This window comes from Notechis scutatus, chromosome 3 (assembly GCF_049901735.1).
Source record: "Notechis scutatus isolate UNSWTSFEM ecotype Mainland chromosome 3, rNotScu1.2, whole genome shotgun sequence".
NCBI classification, from domain to species: Eukaryota; Metazoa; Chordata; class Lepidosauria; order Squamata; family Elapidae; genus Notechis; species Notechis scutatus.
Window position 1 is genome coordinate 60,677,038 of NC_142011.1, and position 21,521 is coordinate 60,698,558.

The 21,521-nt window shown below is 35.6% G+C and overlaps 1 protein-coding gene across 6 annotated transcripts in view; it reads right to left on the reverse strand.

The window, feature by feature from the left end:
* LOC148131212 (uncharacterized) overlaps positions 1–15,561 on the reverse strand; it is a 67,636-nt gene extending 52,075 nt beyond the window's left edge. For 4 of the 6 annotated variants that reach the window (XR_015748579.1, XM_087960231.1, XM_087960232.1 and 1 more), the window contains exons 1-2: positions 15,421–15,538; positions 5,173–5,253 (exon numbers count right to left, since the gene is read on the reverse strand). The gene's annotated coding sequence lies outside the window, so the exon portion shown is untranslated. Of the gene's footprint in view, positions 1–197; positions 274–5,172; positions 5,254–15,420 lie in introns of all 6 variants that reach the window. The other 2 variants (XM_087960230.1, XR_015748580.1) reach the window with 2 other exon arrangements.
* Between the last annotated feature and the right edge of the window lie 5,960 nt (positions 15,562–21,521).

Here is a 21,521-nt window from a genome sequence, read left to right on the forward strand (position 1 = left end):
GGTGGTGACTTTAAGCATACTTTTCAAATCTTTGAGCAGTGATTAAATTAAGTCAGAATAGAAATTATATCTGTATCTAATCACAAAGAAACACAAGATTATTTTTTAAAAAAGTAGAAACACATGATTTTTTTTAAAAAATAGAAACAAATGATTACTTTTTTAAAAATATTTTTCATTTACTCCTTGATACCCACTGCAATGGATACATAGAAAGGAACGTAGGTAGGTGGGGAATCAAAGAGTGAACCATGTTGGATCATATTTCTATGGCTGTTTTGAAAAATAAAAGTGGGATGGGAGGTTAGAAATAGCCAATGGGTTAATTATGATTATGTGCTTGAAATCTCTCTCACTGTTTTGGGTTTGTTCTTTTCTAATCAATATTTTATTTGATTACTTAATCTGCTGTTAAATGCAGGTTAGTCATAATCAAATAACTACCATTTGGGACTGCTGAGCAAATGGTGGCTGGACCATTTGAAATTGTCTTAGATCACTTGGATTTAACACTGATCTAGACTAGAGGACCATTATCCACAGAAATATTTCTTCATAAGAGAAAATAGAGATGCTGATGATATACTGCCTATTCCAGTGTTCAGGAGTATTTCTATTTGAGCAGGTCAATTATTCATAGTAAGGTACTACCTGGCAGAGTTTCCCAATTCACACGATAATTGTGCAGCTGCTATATCTGAGGTTTGCTTTTTACACCTGACTCCATACAAGAATGATCTGGAGATAATAGGTATACAATCCTGTTAATCCTTCCTGGATTGTAGTAGGAGCATGGACTTAAGTGGTTCTGCCAGAGGTGGTATTCAGCAGGTTCTGACCAGTTCTGGAGAACCGGTAGCGGAAATTATGAGTAGTTCGGAAACCCGGCAAATGTTACCTCTGACTGGAGATTTTACAATATCCTTCCCCTGCCACGTCCACCAAGCCATGCCCACAGAAACAGTAGTAAAAAAAAAATGAATCCCACCACTGGGTTCTGCCCTTATTTTTAACCATGATTAATGAGGCATTGTGTTAATTGATATGGCTGTTCAACTTTGAGGTTGTCACAGGACTATATTTTGCCAGAAATGTTGTCTAAGATGTGTGTGTGTGTGTGTGTGTGTGTGCGCGCGCGCGCACGTGTGCACACACAGGCACACACACACACACACACACACACATGGAATGACAGTTTTATCAAATTTTTGTTCTAAAATTCAACCGGCTGCAATTTGTTTCCTAAATTTTCTACAAAGGAAAAAAAATAGAGAGTGCTGAAAACATTAAATGTCAACTATAGGACACACTTAAAAACTTGATTCCCTCCTTTCATGTATCATCCACAAGAAAAAGTCCTCGGCTCTTTCCTCTTAGGCCATTTAATCAGACCAAAGCCAGATTAAAGAGATAAAAATCTCTGTGCAGATATGGATAGAGTTTGAGATTAAATCCCTGATGCTGCATTATTGCCATACAGTATCTTTCTTTGCTGCTTATAAATAAATTGATGCCATTTGGTTTTATAACAAAAATACAGTACTAGTGATAATAAAAAGGCAAGATAGAAATGTAATAATAATGTTTCAAAATAACATCCTTTACCAGTTGATGGCCTCATAATAGGAATTCTAATGAGGAAAAAAAGTATATCTCTTATCACTGCACTTCTCGGGTTTTATGGTCATTTTGCTGGTAAAAGCTAATTTCTTCTTGATCAGGATTAAGAATTGGGTGCTGAACAAATGTGTGTGTGTATGTGTATATATTTGTAAGTATGCATGTATACACACACACACACGTTATATATATGAGAGAGAGAGGGAGAAAGAGAGAGAGAGAGATAGTTAAACTAACACACGCACATACATATTCAGGAGAGAGAAAGAATGTATGTTTAACCTCTGTCATTCCAATCAAAATGGAAGTAATTTTTTTTTAAAAATCCTTCATCTGATAGATATTAAACACATTTTATTTTGCTAAAATACAGCCTTGTTTTAAACAGGCAAAACAAAGGGGGAGCTGAATTTTTCCTTTGGCTATTTTAATATTGTTTGAACATATTAATATTAATTATTTTATTACATAAATTAATATTAATATAACATTAATATCTGAGAAGAAAGAAATAATGTTTAAAAAAATTCTAAAACATTTTTCTTTCTCCTCAGATATTAATATGTTATATGGGTAAAATGATCTTCATTTGTTTTCAGGTCAAAGGATACCATTAAAAAATGAATTCCATCAAACCATCTTGTCAACTTTTGGTTTCTCTTCCTCAGTTGCTATACTGGGTTTTTTTATTACCATGGTTATGCAGAAAATTGCATTTTCAAAGATCTAGTTCCCCATCTGAAAACCATTAACTGTTCAAAATAACTGCCATGTGATCCCATAAGATAAAAGGATACCAGATTCCTTAAAGGACAACAACTGGGGCACAAAGGGCTTGACAGATGTTTCAATAAATTCAAAAGGCTGCTCATAGACTGTGGCTTGATTTGACATAACTTGCACCCCATACTGATGCATGTTTACATAGAAATACACAAACACGTAAGTGCAAATAGGAACATACTCTCAGTCTTGTACAATGACACAAAAGAACATTATTTTACTTTGACTGTGATAACATACATAAAAATACTTAGTATTTTATTGTGCTCTGTAACAAAGATAACCAGTCGAATAACTGCAATACTGAAAAATCTTTCAGCTGAGTTAGGATAAGATGTTCAAATTCATTTGTTTATAATTTAAATTCAAACTATAAAAATTAACTAAACTAAAATCAGATGATGTATATATTTCAAATGAATTATTTTGAACCATTTCTGAATTGCAAACAGTTTAAAAATTTATATTATTATATCTATCCTCTAAATTACTGGCATTCTTATCATTTTCTTGCCTGAGATGTAAAAATAATCTACCCAATTCTATTGAATAACAACCTTATTTCCTGTTACTTTATGCATATTTTTTGAGTAGCTGTAACAGAGTAGGGGAAAAAGACTAGGCCTGGTTCATGATTAACATATTAATCTAAATGAAGTTTACCTCCCTTGAGGCAGTTATGTGTGTGGGCTTTCACCATTCAAGCTAGCAGAAAGTTGATCCCGTTGCAAACACGTGCTACATATTACCATATTTACATTTTCCTGTTTGGAAAGATGGGAAGCTTGCAGAGGTCCTAGGTTAGGTGAGCCGAGAGCTGAAACCTTAAACTATTTCATGCTTATTTATTTTATGATCCTATTGGGTCCAGTGTTTGTCCAAATTGTTCAACCATCTGGATTAGATAATTTGTTGGAAATTAACAGTGTTTGATGGTTATTGACCTCCAAATGATTAAAACTGCCTGAAAATATAAAGAGGAAGACAGAAACATTCTTCCTGGCATTCAAAAAAGGACTTATTTTTACAAAATCTATGGTGCAGTTCTGGTGGATCAACATTGGAAGTGACAATGGATGTCAAAATGGAGGTACAAAGCAACAATTTAGAATGAAAAGGGTGAATTTCAAATAGACTTGAGAGCACTGTGGCGGGATACTTCTTTTTATCTGCCCTTATTTCTTGTGGTCAGCCAAAAGACCTAAATGCATATGCTAATTAACTTTGGAAGTAATACATGTACACAAACTTCTCCCTTTCAAGTTTCTAAATTCTCTTTCAAGAAATATCAGTGTTTAGAGGAAATATCTGTATTGCCCATTGTCAAGACACAGGCTGCTAGGCCTTGAAAAATGTAGAACTAGGTTAATGCTTTCTTGAGCCAGTAAACTTTGAGAACTCATTTGGACCGACTAAATGCTTCTGCTTTGTTGCTTGCCTTCACTGATTACTACCCATTTAATGACCATTATCCTGTTTCTTCATTACGTGCCATCAAGCTGTCAAATATTAGTGACCACACATATTTTTTTCTATCATGATCTGTTCCTAATTGTGTTTCTTACCTGCAGTGAAAACAACAAGGAAACAATGCTGTGTTCCCAAACTTTACCTATAAAATAGCTTTATCTTAGTTTTGGCCATTGTCATCAGAATAGCTCACCTTTTCAAAGAATCATATCAACTTTCTAATATATATTTCTGAACCTGCCTGAGAAGTCATTCTAAGCAAACAGTTGGCAGGCTGGAACTGTTGATCAGTGGTTTCTTTCCAGGTGACTTCATTTCACCTTTGCACTTCAAAATTAGTCCCAAGTTTAACTATGGTAAACTGACAAGAGTGGAGATCCAAGAGGATGAACTCTTATGATCAAATCCACTTCAAAACTGAAAATCATCTGGGAATTTGCTGCTATTTATAAGCAGAAGGCACACCAAAATAAACAATTGTCATGTATGGAATGTTTAGAAGAGCAAATCAGCAAGTAAATTTCCGAAATGTTTTTAATATTGTGATCAATCTAGACACAGAGTTTTCATTCCCAGAATGTTTGCACTTTCCATGCTTCACTTCGCAATTGCTACTAGTAAACCAAACAACTGAGATTTTTGCTAAGAGCATATAATTATGTCAATTCTTCCCAGAAGAGTCTTAGTAAGTATATATTCAACAGCTATTGTGTAGTCATTGACATTTGACATTGTACTAATTTCCTCACATTAGCATGCTTTTTTTTCTTGAAGAGTACTTGACCTAAACCAAAAATACCCCACAACTTTCATAATTATTTACTGAATGATAGGAATGCTACTGTAAAAGGAATGCACAGTTTCATAGGCTTATAATATTCCTTGGAAAAACACATTCATTTCTAACACTCAAGTATTGTGTTGTCAAATAAAGCATAGAATTATCAGTATTTATGTAGAGAATTCCATGAGGTTATTGTAGCTTAAGAGTTTATTTGTATTAGAATCAAATATTTTGTCTACTACTGCCACTACCTCCTTTTCTTCTCCTTCTGTACAACATTAGTTGCATAGTATTCTGGAAAAGTTCTGGCCTGGCCTACCAGTTGAATTAGCAACCATGATCTTTTAAAGAACAATATTATCCTAGCCCAGAAGGGAACTGAATCAGCCAATTGCCTTGGGAATGCGCAGCTAACAAGGACACTAAAATAGTAAAATTTATTCTGTCTTCTGACAGAGAATCCAGAATTACAAGATTCCCAGGTATTCTTCCATCCAAGTATAGATTATACTCACATCTGTGTATCTTCAGAAAACTGGCTACTTCACGTATTCCACTTCTTTTTGATGCTTGGGAATTTTACTGCTGCTCTTAATCTAAAAATAGGTTGAGATAATTGTTGAGTCATTTTTGTGAAAAGATGGGCTACAAATATAGTAAGTCATGAAGTAAAACAAACTTCAACAGTCTGAAATGGCACAGCATGGAAATAGTGTATCTTATGGGAATGCAGATCATATATATTCTTCCAAGTCAAATAAACAGGAAAAAAAATCTACCAGATGGATTAGATCATTATCATGATTACATTTCTTTATATGTGTAGTGGTGTGTTCTGATGTCATTCAAACTCCTTTAGAAGAAATAGTGGTAATTGCTATACTTGCTTGTTAATGGTAGTGATATTATTAGAATAAGGATGGATTCATGTAATAGTCTTAACTACATGAAAGACAGTTATGCTGAACATATGTTTAATTTTCAGCGTTAGTTTCTCTTTACTTATATGCTAATGTTTTGAATGACATGGAGGCAGTTTCTAAGCAGGTCTTCTGTAGTAAGTAGTATGGTATTCCTTCCAAATGAAGTGCCAGAAATATTAAGGCAGATTGAAACTAGGATTTACAGAATGTAAATACATCTCAAAGACTACATGTCTGCAGTAATATTCTAAGATGTACTTTTATTTTATTTTTACTGGTATTGAATCCAATACCATTATTACCACATGTATATATTAGCAGGATGGGACAATTTGTCGTGGCCATCTCACTGTGGGACAACAAACCACAGATAATTCATGTGGTAAAACTCAATGCGATCAATGCCACTATTTCTTTGACATTGTTTCCATTTTTTGTCAATAGAAATGATGTAAAGAAATAGTGGTGAATAACATTTATCTCATTGAATTATTCCACATGGTACTGTCTTTGGTGAATTATTCTGCAGTGAGTTGGCTACTGTGAGATAGCCATGGCAAGATGGCCATGGTGGGTTGGTCATGGCAAGATGGCCACAGCAAGTTGGTTCCAGTGAGATGTCTTAGACCCCATGATTAGTCCTATTATTACAAAGAATTTCAAGGACAATTTTATGTCACAGCTGTGAAGAATTAGGAAAAATGCATCTGATGAGCTAGAGAAATCTCAAGTCAGTTGCAGGAATTGACTGATCCTGAATCAGATCTCAATTCCATTAGTAACTCTTTTGTTCTAATTATACATACTGCAATCAACTTTCTATAGTATTGCTGATATATGAAACTGTTATATTCAGGAAAAGAAGACATGTTAAATAATTTACAAGATGAAATTCAACCTACATACAAAAGCAAATTGTAGGAATGGAGAAGCACATTTAGGAATCTACAGTAATCAATCTCTAGCATGTTCTCAAAGGTTTGCCCTAAATATATTTTTGGGTAGTAACTTGATAATAAATTCATCATTTATTATCAGTTTTGACAAACAGAAAATTCCTGTTAAACATGCAAAAGTACCAGTATGTCAAAAAATTCAATATGTGACCATTCAGAAAAATAAAATGTGGAGAAATGATGGTAAATTAGCATTTTGAAATACTTATTTAAATACTATTTTGATGACATATCCTTAACTTATACATCTTCTTTTACACACAGAGAATAAAAATCTTTAGCTCTAGAAAGATCTAGATGCATGACTTGAGAAGCAGTGTAGCCTAGTATTTAAGGTGTGGTAATGGGACTGGAGAGATTCAGTTCAAAGTCCATCATCAGTTCTGCAAACCCACTGGGTGACTTTGATCCAGTCTCTCTCTCTCAATCCAGTCTATGACACAGGGTTGTTGTATAGTTCAGTTAAAGAGAACTCCTGATGCCAGCTGCCTCTAGTTCTTGGAGAAAAGGCAGGATCAAAATCCAACAATGTGTGTGGTGGGCAATTTATATTGCATCTAGATATTGCTTTCATGATGAAAGTTAGATCTGGAAAAAAAATGTAATCTGGTGCGAGAGAAGGCTGGATGGAACATGGGAAAAATATATTGTCCTTTCATTCACACAGGATTCCTTATATTGTCTGCCTATTTCTGAGGTGGCAAAAGAGGAACAACATGGTTCTTTTAAGACAATGGAAATTTTGTACATGCAAAAATTGTGTGGCAAGTAACTTCTGACATTCCTCCAAGGAAACTACGTAGAATTCTCCATGAAGTTAGCAAAAGTTTACCTTATATTATACAGACTGAACAATGCCCACAAAATGAGATTGCTGAAATATTTTTTTCCAGAAAAAAAGCTTTGTTCTTTATGAGTAAATAATTATGTATCACCAAGCTCCTAGTGACAACAAATAGATTTTCTCCCTAACCTGTTCTTTCATGTGTTCCAATAGTGCACTCATAGCCTCAGTAACTGAGACCATATACCTTGATGCTAGTCATCTTCTTCTTTTTGTTTTACCTTTCCCAGCATTAGAACCTTTTCCAGAGAGCTGGATAATTAATTAATCTAAAATGACTTAGCTGCAATATATCTGGATGAGATTCAGGGACATACCTGAAATGGGTACAATATAAATTCATTCAATCTAGGCCTAAAATTACTTAGCTGTGATGTAAATTTACATACATACAGATTAACAGAGTTGGAAGGGACCTTGTAGATCATCTAGTCCAACCCTCCACCCAAGCATACCCTACACCATTTTTGACAGATTGCAGTCCAATCTCTTCTTGAAAGCTTCCAGTCATGAAGCTCCCACAACTTCTGAAGGCAAGCTGTTCCATTTGGTTGATTTTTTCTCACTATCACTGTCAGAAAGTTTCTCCTTATTTCCAGGGTGAATCTATCCTTGTTCAGTTTCCATCCATTATTCCTTGTCTGACCTTCAGGTGGTTTGGAAAATAGCTTGACACCCTCCTCTCTGTGGCAGCCCCTCAAATATTGAAAGACTGCTATCATGTCTCCCCTGCTCTTCATATTCATATCATATTCATACTTCAGTATTAATAATCAGGTTTAATACTGAATTGTGGTATATTATCATATGTTGCGGCTTAAAACTGAAATATTCTATCTATTCAAAAAGGGTCTTTGTCTAGTGAAATATTTTTCTGATCCTTCCGAATGGTCTGAATGCAGAAGTGTAACTACAGTGAATTAGTTGTTGTTTGCATCTGGTTGCCATGACAGGATTGGACTAGGAAACTTGTATTCAGGGTTGGGCGTATTGTTTTATAATGGATTGCAGAAATTGTATTTTCTGGATCCAGCCCCTTCTTGCTTAACTCTCCATTTCAGGCTTTCCTTGATCTTTCTCTCCCTTCTTCAGGGGGTCTGTAACACCTTTCTTTCTGCTTGCATCTTACCCTGTTATGATTTCCTCTGATTTCCTGCTTTTCTGCAAAAGTTTGGGATGCTGCCTGCTTATGTGTGGTCTCAAGGGACGCTGGAGTGATAGCAAGCTGATTTTTGGCTATGGGGGCTGCAATGCTGGAACTGTGAATGAGTTTAATTAGCAGTTCAGAGCTGAGACCCCACACACTGGGTCTGAGGAGGGGGGGGCGAGCTGCCATTCTTCCATGCTCACTCCCCCAGGGTGAGTGCGCCGACCCCTGGCATAAGGGTCATGCCACACCGCAGACAGAGCTGGAACTCAGGAAAATCTACAGATCATAGATGCAATCTGGAGCCCCATTCAGTCCCCCCTCCTTCTACAACTCAGGGGGTCGAGGCAGGATCATTTGGAAAGCATTTGCTAACATATGGATTGCCTTTAAGCTGCAACTTTTTAATTCGCTGCATTTCCCAGTTTCATTTCTTAATTGTATCTTGGGGTTTTTATTCTAGTTTCCTGTGCTGCAGAAAACATCACTGCAGTTGGAAGGTAAGGTCTCTGTCCTAATCCAAAGAGACAATAGCAAATCCTGTCAAGTCACTTTACAAAGACAGAAAGGATAGATATTCTCAACCTCCCAGGGAGAAAACTTGCCAGAATTACAGCAAAGGACCTTGTATTTATTATCCTGGATACGGCCAAATAAAATATTTAATTAAAAAGTAATCACATCAATGTATTTTTCCACGATCTAAAATCCAATTATTTGGGAACTTCTATTTCTTGCTTAATGTTGATAGTACTTAACAAATAAATTGTCCACCAGAGGAAGCACTCCAAGTATGAAGCATGGGAATAATTTGGACACCTTAGACCAGATTTCTTTTATTTTTCTGCTTTTCTTTAGCTGTTTGAAGATGAAGGTAAAATGCGATCAATAAAATATGCCTGTTGGTGGAAAAATATCAATCGCCTTGCACCAATTACATTCTTATGGCATTTAAGGCACCTTGAAAAATAAACTAGTGTCCTTCTATTTTCCAGCCCCATTAAGGAATTAAAACTAATATTTCAATCCTAGGCATGCTTGCCTGGAAATAAGTCCAATTATGATTGCACTGAATAAATACCTTCTTAAATTGTAGCTCTAATCTAAGTGAGGTCTTTGGTTAAGCTACCCAGAACTGTTGCATTCTGTGTTAATTGGTGTGTAACACATGGACTGGATCTAAAAGATATAGAAATATAGAAAATGTTGGTGGAGAATGCTGTGGCATTACCTTTGGCACTTGTATAAAAGAATTATACAAATATATGACCATAACTTGAGACTTTCTACCATTTGTCAGAAATGGTATAGGGTCTCCCGCTTGGGCGGGGGGTTGGACTAAATGACCTATAAGGTCCCTTCCAACTCTGATTATCTGTTATCTGTGATTGGAGGGTCTACATTTATACAGAACTTTTTTCCGAGTGTAGTTTTTTCCTTCTTCTATTTCCAAGGACAAGAGACCTACTACAGGCAGAATAGAAGCAATGTTGGCAAAATTAAGCTACCTCTGCCCAGGTTTCTGCAACAAGAAGAGACATCTGGAATCGTCTTTTATCATTTAGTTCTCTAACATGTGGATAACAGTTTTGGCCAAGTAATATATTATAATGTAATTGTAGATAAGTTACTCAAAGGTAGATATGCACATGGTTTGTATTTGTATTTACACATTTTGGTCTCTGTATTTTTCCATTAAAGGTAAACAAATATTTCACACTAGTTGAACTATTAATAAATCATCCCACTTTCACCTCATCTTCTATCTCTGAAAATGAAATTCCATCAAATAATTATCCTTCTTTAAAATAGCCCACATAAAATCTTGTCAAGATAGCTGCCCAGACCAATGATGTGTTCGTCTATCTCATAACTTATTGTGTCTTTCTCCAAGAATGTTGAAGGAAAAATATAGCATAAATAACCAAACCAATCTGGACCCCAAACAAAACTACTCCTTGTGAGAGGCTGTCTGTGGACAGTAGTAGGAATTCTAATGTCTAAACTTGACAAAAATGCAAACCTCATCATAAGTTTGGTTCATTGGCATATAAGAGCAAGGACAGAGATGTACAAACTGCATTCAGACTTAATAGTACACTAATGTTATAAAGTATTCTCATTTAAGGAGAAAGAGTGGCATGAGGATGGATGATGTTCAGTCATTTTCACTTAGTTTTTCCTACAACTAGGGATACCTAAACAAGCTTCAATGGTTTAATAAACCATGAAAGAGAGGGGGGAGGGAGGGAGGGAGAACAAATCTTAAGTTTCTTAGTTTCTTATAATGACAAAATCATGGGGAAAGCCAGCCATATTTGTTTGTTTAGCAGCAGCAAGAGCAGTAATCATACTTGCACCAGGGCATCATTTGTAAACCAGCATTATTTATCAGTCCGGTTTACTATGCTCTCCAAATATAGATATTGTTTGTACACATTATACCTAACACCCAACTATCCATAGCAGAATCAGTAAAGAGAATGTGTTAACAAGTGCATTTTAGATCAGTTTTAAGGACCAAAAGTCACCTGAATTGAAATTGATTTTTGCCTTAATCCAATAATTATGATTGTGTATGTAATGTTAATAAATACAGTTTAAATAAATGTTCATGGATTTAATCTTCAGTTTTATTAAAATTAACAACGGTATAATTTCCTTAAATAAATGCAGTTTGGAATTTACAAAGTTTGGGATATTTTTTTGATTGTGTTTGGTGTATGTATTTGTGTGCATGTCCATCCTTGATTCATACACATTAATGCATATATATTAGTGGTGGCATTTAACAATATGGTCTATAAAATATCCAGAATATGTCTGCAGAAATTATCTTCAAGCTATTATGTATTATAAACAACTAATTGTTTTTTATTCTTAAGTATTTTTTTGCTTGTGGACAAAACTGACTACATTTTAATATTTTATGACTAATGGCAAGTGTTAATATTTTAAACTTTTAAAACAAGTTTTTAAAGTTTACTTTATTTTTTACCACCCTTCACAGATATCTCCCATGTTCTTTTCCATCTGCAACTTATTTATACAAATGTTTACATTTTGTCTTAAGAACCATCTACACACACACACACACGCAAACACACTCTTAAAAAAAATGCCCCACACGCAAGCTGAATCCATATTATGTGTTGAACATTTGTGAAGATTGTGTCTCCATCGATATGGAAACATTGAGGGAGGGGAAGGTTACAAAGGAGGAGGAGGAGGAGGTGTATGTGCAGGGCCGAATCATCTAAAGAAATATATTATTCACTCTCCTGAGCCCCCTTTTTAAAGCTGCTTCACAGGGTTCTTTAATGTTGGGCAAACTGAAAAGAAAAACAATAATTAGAGATAATTGCTTGTGTCCAAACATAGGCATCAAAGCCTTTGGGACTCATTTGTCGTGGCCCTGGTGTGTGATCCAGAAAAATGACCCTTATTTTTATTTAGAGTGGGGGCACACATAGAAAGTGGCAGATGGAGGGGCTCCTTTGCACTCTTCATTGGCTCAGCTGTGTCTGCCAAGGAGAATAGGCATAGAGGCCTGATAAAAGAGATAGACAGGAGGGTCATAAGAGGCTGAATAATTACCAGGGTAAAGGGTAAAGGGAGTGGGAATACTGGAGGGTACTTCACCACCACTTTGGAGTTAGCTCTATGCATGTGGCAGACTGTCTGGGGGTGGATGGTATGGGCATCCACTCTCATTAACTCCATGGTTAGGGGAATCATACACCGTTAAAGGAGGCAGAACCTCATTAAGGCAACTAAGATCTTAACTAAAGCCCTCCGCACTGACTTCAATGCAGGTAGTGAATCATCACCAACCCCAGCTGAATGATGACCTAAGAGCAAATGAACACTTGATTTTTAAGGCATTTTAGATCTCCTGGTTGAGAGATAAACCGTACAGTTTAATATCACACCACCATTTAATCCTGATGACTTATACCAAGCACTTGGACCCAGGGCAAGAAACTACTAGAGGTTTCTGAAAGTTTTATAATATCCATTAAAACATTTTTAGATCTTTGGGGAGGGTGGGGGGAAATAGCAGTTTAGTGTCAAAGGAAAGGAAGGGGCTCACATTTTTAATTTTAAATGTGATCAAGGGAAACAGTTCAAACTTGAGGAATGTTGATTCTCTACAATGTTTGCTTTAAAATAGTTGTTAAAAGGCACAAAAGCTGAAAGTGCTTTATTTAAAGCTCCTATGGGAAGAAGCTGTTACACCATTTCCGTCTACATTTTTATAACAGGGAACTAGGAACTTTTAAAGAGACACCGGTCAATTTTAATCCCTGGGCATTTCCACGTCTCAATGCTTCAGAAATGATGATGATGATTATTTTTTTAAAAAGGGAAGATTTTGTATGGAAAAGACTAGTTTATAAAGTAGCTGTGACTTTCATACAGGAAATTAAGAAATGAAACAAATTAAGAAGCCTGCTTTTCCATTTTCTTTCTATTGCTAAAAATAACGTCATATGTGAGAGAATACCAAATGGATTCAAAGACAATTTGGCCTATCTTGCCAATGATGCAAAGTGGCATGTTTGAAATTTATGTCTGCAATTTAAAAATAAGGGGGGGAAGTAAAGGAGCCAGCTTGATGATGGCACAACTCCAGAAAAGTTTGAAAATTGGTTGTTGTTTTTTGTTTGTTTGTTTTTTAGGACAAGCTGAAATGAAGGCTCTTCCTTTTCCAGCCTGGCTTTCGGCTATGAGGCTGTAATGACCTAAATGATTGGTTGATTGGAGATCATAAACCTGACATTTCATAGGATCCTGAGTAAAGTTACTGGCTTAAAATAAACTTGGCCACTTTTAAACAGATATGTAAGCTGCAGGTTGGTTGGTGAGTGAATATGGCTTAGAAGTTTTTAAGTTTAAAGCACAGAATTCTTGTGTCTCCAGTGCTTTTCAATCCCGGCAACTTTTAAGATGTGTGGCTGGGGAATTCTGGGAATTGAAGTCACATATTTTAAAAGTTGCCAAGATTGAGAAAAGCTGCATTAATTATGTCCTGCATAGGTATGCTTTGTCTAAAAGTAAGAAAAAGTGACAGGATTATTAATCAATCAATCAATATTAAGTTATTTGCAGTTAAGGCAAGTACAGTAGATATAAGCGATTCACGCTGGGGGGAAAAGGAGGAAAAGAAATGTTTGGAGCATCCAATTAGCTGTGCTTGTTTCTTCCTACAAGGAACCAAAGGGGTTTTAACAGCAACACAGTAGATTAAAAGTTGCATTAAGAAAATAAAACAAAAGAATATGTAAACCTTACGAACAACTTAGAAACACATTTCAAAGCACACAAAAAAGCATTAAATAAAGATGTAACAGGATTACGAAGGGCAAAATAACTGAAAGGTGACCAAAAATGCTAGTTGTATTCATTCTATCAAAATAATCAACCTGTATTGCTACAATGATATATTGAATTAAAAGATGCCAGGATTTATGGATTTTTTTATAGTGACAATGCTTTATGGATTTGTTTGCAGATAAGAAATGGGATAAGGGAGAAAAAATCATTTGTTATATATTTGTATATAAAAGGTGGTAAATTATAACCAGTAAAATTGTTTGTTTGTTATGATAATAGTAAAAATCACTTTATATATTTCTATGTTTTCTTTGCTATATTTTTACTTTTCTTCCTCTTTTTTTTTCTGCATCTTATACCCTTTTTTAGTCTTATATCTTTTTAAAACTTTGTATGGTTTTTTTTAACTCTTGTGATTACAATCTTTAATAGAAAACCATTAAGTCTCCAGTCTTACACACATACTAAAGTACCACTGGATTCTGAGACAACTGTACTACCAGTATTATGAAAGCTAGTTGCAAAACAACAATTTATCTGTATTGGTTCAACTTACATGCACTTTCCTTACTTCACACAATGGTTCATATGTGTGACACAGCCAACATACATCACAAGCAACCACTCTGCCCAACTTCTTTTTCATCAGCACAAGCGGTACCAAATGAAATCCTACCAATCTCTGAAAGACAGAATTTTTTAAAAAAATTAGCATTTAATTTTTATATCTGCTACCTTTTCTTTAAAAAATGGGAGGGGGAAATGGCAATTATTTTTAATAGTCTACTTATGTACTGTGACACATATACTAAAGAAAATGCTTAGGTTTTATTAGAAATAGAGCATTTGCAGTTTCAGTAAATTTCTACTTGTCATGATATTTTCCTTAGACAGCAGTCCTATGCAGTATATTACTGGAAACAAGCTGATCAAAAAATTGGATTTATTGCTAACTACAGACAAGATTGTAATAATTATGTAAACGTAACAGTCCAATCTACATGTTTTCAACTGTCTTCAATGGGGCATATTTCCTAGAAATATATGTAGGATAATTTATACATAATATTGATGTAATAATTTACATTCTTATTTAGTTTCAAGGTTTATAGACAGATAAATGGGGTATGTGCAAGTTATATACTTCCTAATAACACAGTCATAATACCAAATAGTTTTTCTCCAGGTAGAATTTTAAGAAAGTTATACAGTATGATTTTTTTCTAAATTTTCCTATTGTCTTTAATAATACAAGGGACTTTCATATAATCTAACATATTCCTAAATTTAGAGAATATTAGTCCACAAATATGTGTATGAACAGAAAATTATAATATGCATTTTATCAGCCATTGCTGAACATAAGAATAGTTTCCCGGCTGTGTATGGATACGCCTGTTTTATAGTAAAGAAAATAAAACGCACCTATCTTTTCGTTGGAAAAAGGGATCAATGCAGAATTTCTACACCCCACAGCTTCCCCAAAACACGCGCGGGAGGGAAGTTAAACTCGACGTGAGAAACTAAGGAGAGTTGCATGGAAACAGCAAATTTACCTGCTGCAGAGCGAGAAGGTTAGTCCGTGAAAAGTCGATCCGTGAAAAAAGTCAGTCATCTGACTTTGCCATATCGCCTTGTTAAAATCTCTTTACTTCAAAATCCCACTTCCTTTTGTAATTTTAAAAGTTTGGAAAAAGGCAAAAGTCGCTTTCGCTGACTTTTGAATAATCCCATTGCGCCCCCTGGGTGTTAAAAAAATAAAACCGTATTTACTTGGTCAGTTCTTAAGCAAAATTGATGATGATGTTATCCATTCAGTCGTTTCCAACTCTACGCGCGCCTTTTCTATCACGCCCCAAATCTCCGTGTACGATAAATAGAAGTAATTTTGTTATAGAAATTAGTTTTAAGCCCTTTCATTCAAATCAAGCTGTTTTCTTAAGTGGCCCCGATTAAATAAAGAAGAAAGAAAGGCGTTCCCCAAACATTCCCAATACAGTAGTACTCAAAAAGATTTCCAAAACTCAATAATGATTTCTTGATTGATTTTGGCCATCAAGTAGGTGCTGACTCTTAGTGAGTACATCACTCTTCTTCAAAATGATTTAGGTTCAATTTGGCTCTTCAGGTGTTCCAAGGATCCCTCATCACACCCATCTAGCTGCTGATTATTTTCCTCTTCTCTTTCACCCTCCCAAGCATTATAAAGCTATTTACCTAATGTTTCCAAAATAGGATAATATGTGGTTGGTGGCTGATAGTTTGTGCCTGAAATGAGAACTCTTAATTAATTGGTTCTATGATCCATCTTTTACTTGTTTCCTTAGAATTCATGAAATTCTCTGGCATTTTCTCCAACACCAAAGCTCAAAGGCATCAATATTCTTTGTATTCCACTTTTTCATTGTCCAATTTTTGACCTTGTTTTTGCCATTATACCTGACCTTTTCTACTTTCTTCCACCAATAATGACCTAAAATGGACACCTAACATCAAAGACGTCATCAAAAAAGCACAACAAAGAATGTTCTTTCTGCACCAACTCAGGAAGCTCAAACTGCCCAAGGAGCTGCTGATACAGTTCTACAGAGGAATTATTGAGTCCATCATCTGCACCTCTATAACTGTCTGGTTTGGTTCTGCAACCCAACAGAACAGACACAGACTTCAGAGGATAATTAGGACTGCAGAAAAAACAATTACTACCAACCTGCCTTCAGTCGAGGACCTGTATACTGCACAAGTCAAAAAGAGGGCTGTGAAAATATTTACAGACCTCCCTTACATCCTGTACATCAACTCCTTCCCTCAAAATGATGCTATAGACCAGAACAACTAGACACAAGGACAATTTTTCTTTGAATGCCATCACTCTGCTAAACAAATACTTCCCTCAACACTGTTCAGCTATTTATAAAGTCTGCACTACTATTACTATTAATCTTCTCATCACTCCTTATCACCCATCCCCTCCCACTTGTGACTGTATGACTATAACTTTGTCGCTTGTATCCTTATGATTTATATGGGCTGTTTTCTAGTATGATTTGATTGCTTATTGTACCCTATGACTATCATTAAGTGTTGTACCTTATGATTCTTGACTCTTAACGAATGTATCTTTTCTTTTATGTATACTGAGAGCATTTGCACCAAGACAAATTCCTTGTGTGTCCAATCACACTTGGCCAATAAAGAATTCTATTTTATTCTAATGCAGTCAATTTGGTTACTGTATATGCTGTCTGGCAATGTCCATGTATATAGGTGTAGTTTGCTTATTGGAAAAATATACAGTATTAGCATTATGGATTGGCAGAAACTGATAAATTATTCTGCTTTATTTCTGTTTCTTAGGCCAGCCAATGCAACTAGGTCTTCGGCTTTACTATTTTCAATATTGACTGACATTCTACGATCCACAAGCAGCACTCTGAGGAAATATGCTCTAAATCTCTACCTGCTATGCATTTACACATGTAGAACATGCTATCGCTTACCTCAATGTAACAAATGGTTGTTTTGAGATTAATGAAAACACAAGTGAAAAAATTGTTCAAAGACAAATGAGTGTTTTTTTTATTTCTTTGGTCTTTCCTCTGCCATTCACACATGGAAGAATGATTATGGTTATTGGTTCCTTTGAATACTTTAACATCTTTATAATGGGACTTTTCTTTGTTTTTAGATTTTTTTTATCCCACCTTTATTATTGTATCCATAACTCAAGGCAGTGAACATACACTCTTTCTTCCTCCCATTTTGTCGTGTCCGGTGCAAGGAAAAAGACTCGGAGCCAGTGACTCAATTCAGCTCATTTATTGGTCCCGAGATCGGCTCGGCTCCGTAAGGAAAAACGGTGGCTTTTATTCTTTGGCCGCGGCGGCTGCGGCCAATGGCACCGCTTTGAATCTCCTGCGATTAGTTTCCACCAATCGCGGGAGATTCGCGACGGGCCAATCAGCGCGGCTCGCTCGGCCAATCAGCTCGCCGTGCGTCTTGGCCAATCACTGTGCGGTTCTACAAGAATGGTAATGACCGTACAGAACACATTTTCCCCACAATAATGACCTTGTGAGATAAATTGGCCTAAGAGAGAATGACTGGCCCCAAACACCCAGCTGGCACTCATGCCTAAGGCTGGACTGGAGCTCACTTTCTCCTGGTTTCTAGACCTGCGCCTTATTCATTGTACCAAATGAAATGGCTCTTTCTTTCTGGCTCATTTGCTGTGTGGCTGTGGAATCAGAGGTATTTTCTGATACCCATCTGAAATCATGATTTATTTTGTGAGAAACATAATTATTTGGAAAAAATAAAATACTGGTTCAGCTTACATATACTACCTCAGATACTCATGGGAAGTCGCATAGAAGACTTTGACTGCACTTGAGATTTTTTTGTGTATGAAAAGTTCAGAGTAAATTTTAATCAATTTGTAAACCCTTCTTGTCTGTAATCCCAGGTTCTTGAAATATCTCGATAGATGGGTAAAAATGCCAGATCCAGTCTAAACATTTGTCTGACTGCGATGAACCATTAAAAAAGCATAAAATGCAAAGTCTGCTTATGAATGAACTCCTTTACTATCTTATGCCAAATAATAATATCATAAATCAGTAGAAATTATACTGGTTTAGGACACATGTAAAAAGGCTGTATTTGTGGTGTGGATGGTAGCATAATATAATAATATATAACATTTATGTTGATTTTCCAAAAGAGTACAGGAAGTGTCAAACTGCGCGATATCTTCAACTATGGTTATCATGAGCATAATAGTTTAGTTACTATTTCCTATATGGCACCTCAGTGTGAAACTGGGCAACTTACAACATATCTCTGATCCACATTGGAATTTATAGCAATCATCTGGGATCCATGGATCACTAGGTAGGAAGGAACATTTTATTTGTCCCCTGCAGACATGCTCACGTATTATTTTGCAAATAGAAAAGCTATGTTTATAAGACCCAAAACTAGTTTTGCATCTGGAAAAAAGGGGTTGTTTCGTTTGCTGCTTCTGCAAAAATGAGTTGCAAATTATGGATTGTTTTGGCTGATCCAGGGATGAGCCAGAGATGGTCAATCTATAATCTGGTTCCAATTCATGATTCCCCCAAATTCTGACAACATCCAGAAATGAAATGACAGATCATCAACGTTACTTTTTCTCCTCTCAAAGTACATATACTAAAATTATGCAACACTTAATATTTTCTCCTTTAAAACAGTCAACATTCAAACATGGGCTATTTTTTTTCAACTCTGCTTGTCCAGTTATGGTGTGCATTATAAGGACATGCCTGTGGGAGAGTCAACTTGAAAAATACAGAGTGAGGGGGGAGGAGAGAGAGAGAGAGAGAGAGAATACATGTACAACTTCTTAATCTTATAACAGGTGTCCTCTTGGTAAAGGAAGAAAAATTATGGAAACTCACTCAATTCTTTACTGTATTTACTTGAAGCTTTTTCTCTCTCTCTGTAAAATATAAGAGCTGTGAGATCATCTCTGTCCTTTGTTATCTAAGCTACATTGGAAAGCAGCTAAGGTTAAGCACGATTTGACAAAAGATGGGATTTTCTTTAAGACTTACTCCCCCAGTTGTTTGGGGGAAAAATAAACTCCTTAGAGCAGGAACCAATAGCACAATTACTTGTGTCAATATAAGTTTATGATCTCACTATCATTTCCTTGACTGTGGCCTTTTTAATGATGGGATATGACCTTGAGGTTACTTATTAGATACACCTGAACCAGGCAATAAACTCAAACTAACTAGCTGAAGTCATTTGTGCCCTCTGCTCCAATAGACAACAATCTCCACTACAGTTTTAAATAACATTTTGCCAGGGCAATGAAAGATAGAAAAAAAATACATATTCTATGTAAATCCTATTTAAATATATCTCCAATCTGCATTTTTATTTCCCCAGGGCTTCTATTTTGAATGTCTTATTTTATTCTGACAATAAGAAAAATAAAACCAACCAACCAAAACACAGTGTGAGGTTGGCAATCAAGAAACATCAGGAATAAGTTGATTAATTACAAAAGTCCCTTCAACTGAATTAAAAAGTAGAAACAATATTTTTAAAGATGTTTTTCAAGATTTTTTTTTTCATTTTGGCTTTGTATAAATGATAGATGGATCTGAGTGGAAAAGTTGATAATATTCAATCAACTTTTCCATATAAGTTCGTACTGCTTCATACTTTGATGGGAGACCACTTAAGAACCCAGATCTATAGTTATACTGGTGTCTTGAAGGAACACCCCAGAAACAGCAGTGAACCATTTCCATAGTACTCCAAGAAAACTATGAGGATTTTAGACTTATTTTTTATATGAAGCAGAGAGTGCAAGGAGTATGCCGGAACAATAGACTTGCAGAATGTGTTTAATGCAGGGGTGATGTGGGGTGAGGATAAGAGAAATAGTTTCTTCTCTTTATTTTGTATTATGTTTTCCTAAACATTCAAATACAACTTAAGCCGAGGACAAAGCAATATAGTCACCACTTTAAAAAATCTTGAGATTTGTAACTTATTTCTGATTTGTAATCTGTCATATTCCAGTGTGGGCAACAATGGACAAATGACAATTAAAGAGACACATGGTTATTATCTGGGGAGTATTTCTTGAAAAGAAGATGTGGCTTGTTCAAATAAGGATAGCTTTGTCAGTGAGCATTTTTAGAAGATGGATAAAGAAACTATTAAAGGTTAACTGAAATACAGAACAAGGAATTATCTGCAGTACAATTCCTCTTATCTTAATTCCTCTAATTCCTCGACCTGTTTATGTGTTAAATCAGGTCATTGTTTAGCTTTTATGTAACTGTATCAGAGGTGGTATTCAGCAGGTTCTGACCAATTCTGGAGAACCGGTAGCAGAAATGTTGAATAGTTTGGAGAACTGGCAAATACCACCTCTGACTGGAGATTTTACAGTATCCTTCCCCTGCCAAGCCCACCAAGCCATGCCCACGGAACCGGTAGTAAAAAAATTTGAATTCCACCACTGAACTGTATGATTTATGACACGAAATAGAAAGGTTCCCTGTCATTTTTCAGGATGGTTTGGAAGACTATCAACTTGTTTAAATAATGCAAAGCTTAATAGAGCACAAAATTGTTTGAGTGTAAAAGTTTCTTGCTTTCATTTAAAATGGGCCCAGGTATTCTTCCTTTAGTGTTTGTGGTTCCATGATGGTCTTTGTTTTGCTTTTTTAAATTTTCTTTAACACTTTACATTAAAACCACTAATGGAAAATCAACTGCCATTACAGGGACTTAGAAATAAGGACAGTGAATGTTAGCACCCTTTTGTTTTGTTGGAAATATGCCCAATCGATTCAAGAACAACAACAACAAAAGACAGAGGTTAATGAGGGGCAGATGACAGCCTATTTAGCAGTTTTGGGGTCTGGGTGTGGAAGGAATCTCAAAGTCCAGCAATCTAAACATATACTGAAAAAGAGCTACATTGCTTTGGAAAAAGTATCTTAAAATAATAATAATAATATAGTGTGAAACAAAATAATATTTTTTAAAAGAAAAATTCAACTGCGGGGTTTATTTCAGCTTTCCCTTTTGTAAGCTAAAGTGGATGAACTGATGTTGCAATTAAAGCTTAAATTCAGAAACTGTCTTA